Source organism: Ahaetulla prasina, chromosome 3 (genome assembly GCF_028640845.1).
Source record: "Ahaetulla prasina isolate Xishuangbanna chromosome 3, ASM2864084v1, whole genome shotgun sequence".
Classification (NCBI taxonomy): domain Eukaryota; kingdom Metazoa; phylum Chordata; class Lepidosauria; order Squamata; family Colubridae; genus Ahaetulla; species Ahaetulla prasina.
Window position 1 is genome coordinate 206,126,021 of NC_080541.1, and position 6,761 is coordinate 206,132,781.

Below are 6,761 nucleotides of genomic sequence, written 5' to 3' on the forward strand. Positions count from 1 at the left end.
TTCTGTTCAAATGGAGGAAGTGGTGGTTGAGTTCCTGAAGGAAGAAACTGAATTTGACGGTTTTATAAGAATTGCTTCCATATGAGCTGATATGTAACATGAGTTTTTCATTTTACATATTCCCTCTACTAAATATTGACACTTAGAGAATAAAATTGTGTCACAAAACATATTTGAAAGTTTTTAGTATTTTCTATAAATACTAGTCTCTATCAGATAGTAATCACAAAAAACCCCAGTAACCAATATTACTAACTAAGCTACCCAGTTATCTAAGCAACATGTAGCTGTCAAACAAAATCACTGTCTGTTGAAAAGCACTACAATGATAGAAACCCTTAATTATCTCTATTGTCATGATGAGGCTCAACCATACAAGTGATATGTTTATCTCCAGTAGCAAATTTAAGTGCAGTCTCTTCCTCATCATAGTTTACAAAAGAGACAAGCACTCTGTGTGCATTGAACCTTACATTCTTCCACCTGAATTAATGCCTCCGATTTAGGGAAACCAGTATAGCTCCATTTTCTAAATCAGATAGCTTTAGTGATACACTGAATATCAGCTTCACTGAATTTCAGCAAAATCTTCAGATAGGTAATGTGGGTCAAGGATGACACAGATTTTAGGTACCACATCAGGATGATACCTTTGGTCATGAGTTTCCAAGAGGGGGCCAGATTTTTTAAATCATTGCTCTTGCTCACTAAACCTCTTTTGCCTATGCTGCTGTCAGCTCGTAAGAGCAACTCGGCCTGCAGTGATAGGCCCATTTTCCCAGGCCTATAGAAGGCGCTGTGTAGCAACTCCTATCTGTGCATCTGGGGCCCCTCCCCCCCTCTGCAGCAGCCTTACCCAATGTTGAGAATGCGCCCCCTACTGACTTGCTACACTCATTTCTTCATTCCAGGGACTTGGCTGCGGTGCATTTTGGGTGGGGGCTGGTATTTTTTTTGCCTTCGATGGTCATAAACCCAAGCAACCGCAGCTTTAACCTGAAGTCACACGCTCATTAGGTATATGCCTATGCAAAACTGAACTGAGCTGCAGGAAAAAAACAAAAACAAAAAGACAACACACAGATATACAAAGCCATAACTAAGAATAGACAAGGCATCCTAGGAGGAAAAGACCTTTTTTTTCCACGATAGAAGAAGAAGCAATCCTCCTTTTTTTTGGTCACCCTCTTCTTTGTTTGAAAAATAGGTTAAATACAACTATTTGCCCGGAATGGATGCAGCAAAGAGTTGCAGAGATGTAGAAAGGGTGCCTGCTTCTCTCGGAGACCTGCATACTCCGACTGAGTCACGAATCCCGCCTTTTCCAACACCACCCGATACCTCTAGCTATGGAAAGGTGGGGGGAGGGTGGCGTACAGGAGGCTGCTCTTCATTGATTGCACCGCAGCCTGTTCCACATTTCCAGCGCCAATTCTGCAGTCATAACGGGGCTTTCCTCCCTTGCTGACACCCTCCCTCCCTTCCTTCCCCCACCCCCGCCGCACATGCTGGGAGAGGAAGAAAAAAAAGGGGGGGAGCCTCAAGCATGCCGAAGAGGATGGCAACATTCGCAATCCGGTCTTCTCCCCCCCCCCCCCCCACCTTCTCCCGGCCGCCCGCCCGGCCGCCACCACCTCCAACGATTCCCTCCTTCTTCCTCGACGCAGACCGTGCAATCACAGCCACACTCGAGGGCGCAACATCTCTGGGCCACCTCCCTGCAAAAGGAGGGAGGAAATAAAAAAAAGAGAGATGCAACTGAGGCACAGGCGGCATTGAGCCGGAACGCGGTCAGAGCTTTTCCTTTCCCCTCCCCCTTTTTCTCTTTAAAAAAAGAGGTGGGGGGCGACCGGGGGGGGGGCTTTGAGGTGAAGGAAAGGGAGGCAAGAAAACCGGCAAGGAGACCGACCGCCTCTGGCGCCGGGAGAGCCGGCCTCAGACGCCCGGAGGGAAGAACGGGAGAGACGCTTTTCCTTTTTTTAACACCATGTGTTAAGAAGGGTCCAGGAGCAGCCACCGGGCCTGGCAAGGGAAAAACGGCGGTGGCGGCAACGAGGAGAGAGAAGAGCGGAAGGAAGGAAGGAAAAGGGTTGCGCTGGGCTCCCGCGCGCGCTCAGGCACCTACCTAGCTGCGTTTCGCGCTCCCTCCTCCTCTTCCTCAGCGGCGGGCGCTCCCTCCCCCGGCGGCGGCGCTGCTGGCTTGCGGCTCCCGGCTGTCGGCAGGGCTGGGCGGGCGGGCGCGGGGAGCGGAGCCGGCGGTGCGGGGGAGACAAAGGGGCCTGGATGGCGGGAGGGGGGGCAGGTTGCGAGGGGCAAGGCGGGGGGCTCGGCCTGCGCTGGGACGGAGGGGGACGTGGCGGCTCCGCGGGGCTGAGGTACCGGGCCGAGGGGTGTCGAGCGCCGGGCCGCGGGGAAGGGGAGGGGGGGCTCCCTAGGCGCCCTGCAGACAATACAGCCGGGTCCCTCCTGCCCAGAACCTGCCCTGGCCAAGATGGCGGCCGAGAAAGAGCGGAAGTGACGCGGGGTCCTCATTAGCATATGGGACTCATTGTCCGGCCGGAGAGGAGGGGGACGAGCCCCCCTGGGTGAAGGGGGAAAAAGGGGTGACTGAACCCCAAAAATGGAACTTGATTTCCCGTCATCCCTCCTCCTCTTATCCTGTCCTGACAGGAAGCGGGATCTTTAAAAAAAAAAAGAGAGTGAGAGAGATGGAGGGGAGCGGGTTACATAACCCCGTCGGTATGGGGGGATTCTCGCGAGAAGGGGAACCGGCGGCGGGATCTGCTCCGGCTCCGCTAGGAGGCGCCGCGCCCTGCGGCTGGGGCCGGAGAGAAGAGCGCTGAGCGGTTATCCCTCCGCCGCCCCAGCCGGGACTACAACTTTCCCTGAGGGGAGGAGAAGAGGTCACTGGGGAAGGGGGAACTGAAGGGAGGGGGGGAGAGAGAATGAGCCTTCTCCACGTGACCCGGCATGGAGCACACCACGTGACCCAAGCTTCACCTGAATGAGCATCATAACACCTCGTGCCGTTAAGCTGATGATCACACTGCTTGCACTCGTGCATGGAGTGAGTGGCATCTGCAGGGCAGGTCAAGGCAAGCCTCCCTGTGCCCCAGCCTTGGCCAGTGGACGTCTCTGGACCTCCAGAAGGGCATTCTTTCATTGGGCATTACCAGTGTGCTGCCTGGCTTTGGACCCATCTCTCTTGTGCCATGGATGGACCAGTTGCAAATTTGGAGCCATGGCGCCCTGAGCAATGTTAAGTCAAGGGAATGCAAAAATACGATTTTAAACGCAGGGCTGCAGAAACGCCTTGAGTGTTCCATTGTGTTGTGCTTAGGATGTGAAAGTAGGTAACTGCTGGAGCCCAACATTCCATCAAACTGAACTGGAGATTTTTTAACAGTGGCTTTCCATTCCATTTAGTGATTCGTCATGAGGGCTGGATTACAGATTTCACAAGCCCTGAAAATGCTCAGAAGCAAGAGCCTACTCCAATATGTATTTAATCAATGTAATAAAATGTTTAATAGTTAAAGCTGATTAGAATTAACTTAGCGTATTTCTTGTCTCGCTGTTTAATCATCTGAGCTTGGAAGGAAGATAAAACTTTCTCCAGTTTTTAAGTGATCAGGTCACAGGCCCTGAACACTGCTAGTTGTGATCAATGGATAATGCAGGTAGGACTTCCAAAAGTGTTAAGTGACAAAACCCATACTTTCCAATTAGGATGGACAACTCAAGTTGCGAAAGTTATAGTTCATCCTATCTGAATGGTATCAAGTTGGAGGAAAATTTCCACAGTGAAATTTTTTGTTATGAAGTTGACCTGCTCCAATAGAAAATGGTAGAAAGTTCAGCATGACTCTTAATACAAGTTGGATAAATAATTACTATATGAGCAGTTGTTTGCAAATGCTAACAATTACATCTTTGGTAAGACAGATGTCTTTTTGTATTACAAACTACCAAGATTACTAATTACCAACCATATACAAGTATTCATCGATTTAAGATCACAATAGAGCCCAAATTTCTGTTGCTAAGTGAGACAGTTAAGTGGCTTTTGCCCCATTTTGTGACCTTTTCTGCCACAGTTGTTAAGCGAATCACTGCAGTTGTTAAGTTAGTAACAAGCTTACTAAGTGAATCTGACTTCCCCATTAACTTTGCTTGTCAGAAGATCACAAAAGATGATCATATGGCCCCAGGACACTGCAACTGTCATAAATATGAACTAGTTGCCCAACATCCAAATTTTGATCATGTGACCAGTAATAAGTGTGAAAAACTGTTCTATGTTACTTTTTTCAGTGCCATTGTAACTCAAACGGTCACTAAACGAATGTTTATAAGTTGAGGACTATCTGTATAGCAATGGCATAGTTTGGTCATCAGGTCTTATAACTAACAAAAGATGTGACGTGACTTATATGCAAATATCCTGCAGCACACACAAAATGCAAATCAAACTAGAATTGCTGAAATACATATATCTAGCCACAACATTAGAGTAGAGCTGCCAGCAGAACTTTTCATTCTGTTTATTGGCATTATAATAATCAGGTTTAGTTTTGTATCTGTCTACCTATATATCTGAAAGTAAGTTTACAATCTCATCCCAACAAAATATCATATTCTACTTAGGAATATTAAGAACCACATATGCAATGAAAGCTATGTACAAGTAGTCCTCAATTCACAACAATTTGTTTAATAATCATTCAACCTTATAATGGCATTGAAAAAAATGACTTCTGACCATTTTTCACATGATCATTACAGCATCCCCATAGTCATGTGATCAAAATTCAGATGCTTGGCAACTGGCATGTATTTATTATGGTTGGGAGGTCTTAGGGTCATGTCACTTTTTGTGACTTTCTTACAAGCAAAGTGAATGGGGAAGCCATAATGCTAACTTTAAAACTGCAGTGATTTACTTAACAACTGTGGCAAGAAAGGGCATAAAATGGGGCAAAACTCACTTAACTGTCTTGCTTAGCAATAGAAATGTTGGGTTTGGTTGTGGCTGTAAGTCAAGGACTGTCTGTAAAGTTATAAATGTTATTAATGGCTAAGTCCTCTATTCCCTGAATTACACCCAAGGCAGGCATCCAATAATCTAGGGAATTGGGGCCACCATTTTAATTTTATTCAGCTTCCTATCTAGTGCATTCTTATACATGATATTATAGATATAATACATGATATTATAGAAAATTTAAAACAATTGTTTGTGGCAGAGCTGATGAGGAAGTCAGCAGGAAATCACAAATGACGGCCATTTAACATCATACCTAAAACCATGTGGGTTTTGCCTAACAATAATACTGCATGGTCACATGATGTCATGCTTTACAACCATATTGCTTATTGACATGGTTCCCAATCCCAGTTATCAAAGTTTAGTGTCAGGAAATTGTTATTTGCCTAACTAGTTGGCCAGGTAATATATAAACTAACTATGTATGTTTGTAGAAAGGCATGATATTGCTTTAAGGCTGTGCTGCATCATGCAGGCATCCTGATTGGTTGAGCTCTGTAGCCAATGTATAAAAGGACTACTGAATTATGGCTTGTGGAGAATCTACAGAGATGCTACAGCATTGTAACCTGATGACATGCTGCAACTGTATATTTGAGCTTTATGATCGTTGCTTGATCATAGCTAGTTACTGATTCCTCAAGATACTGACTGTTGTGAATTGAACTGTGTTTTGCCGAACTGAAAGAAGACCTTGTTTGTTGTGCAAGTAAGACGACTTTGTAACATCCCTGACTGACTGACTTTATATGTGTATGACCTGGATTGTTTTTGGACTTTGCCTTTTCCTTAAAAGTAAAGGAATATCAAACCCCCGTCTGTCTGCAAGTGACTGTTATTGTATACAACTAGTCTCAGTCGTTTTCATGCATAGGGTACTCTGCTCAACAGTCCACAACCTTGGTTGTGAACCCAGATTACCCTTAACATTGGTTATGGGCCCAGCACGCTTCCGCTGCGCAGTTATCAAAGTTTAGTTAGCATTAAAAGTTAAAACATATTCATTGCCCTGATTTTGGGTAGCCTGGTCTCTACTGATTGAATGAATGAGCTAAGAATATGCAATGCACCTCTATTGAGAGGGCACATTACCCCCTGCAGAAATCTTCACAGCATGGATGCCTCCCTGAACATGAAATATCCTAATAATAATGGATATTTTACCAGCAATAGTAATTTTTAACTAATAATCTAATTATACATTGCATTTCAATTGTTCAGAGTGCTTCATTAATGTTAACTATTCCAAAAGCCCTGAATTTTATGATTGTACAATTATTTAGGATTTTGACATGGAACAATCAACCTAAAGTCATGTTCGAATTATTAATATGACTTTAAGCTGATTGTTACATGCCAAGAATGCATCTGTTCTTTTTGGCTATTTCCCTAATATTTGGAATCTTTCAAAATATCAAGAATTACAGATTTACTATGCACAGACCATGGCCTGAGGAATTATTGTATAATATTGGAAAGATAAATTGACATTTGATTTGTGGTAATGGATTGTTGATACACATTGTCAACATTTGAGCGGTTTGTTTTTTTCAACAGAGATGAAGAGACTTCTAAAGCGATTTGACCAATGTTTTGTTCATATTACATATTTCCAGATATTTTCCCCTATCTTTTCCCTTACTTTAAATATTACATGATGTTGTTAATGCAGATATGTATATAATTTGATTGCAAGATTAAAATTATTACATTC

General features: G+C 44.5%; 1 protein-coding gene across 3 annotated transcripts in view; it reads right to left on the reverse strand.

Moving 5' to 3' along the window:
- Positions 1–2,662, reverse strand: part of ADNP (activity dependent neuroprotector homeobox) — a 55,297-nt gene extending 52,635 nt beyond the window's left edge. The window contains exon 1 of one of the 3 annotated variants that reach the window (XM_058175713.1): positions 2,126–2,662. The gene's annotated coding sequence lies outside the window, so the exon portion shown is untranslated. Of the gene's footprint in view, positions 1–1,134; positions 1,413–2,125 lie in introns of those variants that run through there. The other 2 variants (XM_058175710.1, XM_058175712.1) reach the window with 2 other exon arrangements.
- Between the last annotated feature and the right edge of the window lie 4,099 nt (positions 2,663–6,761).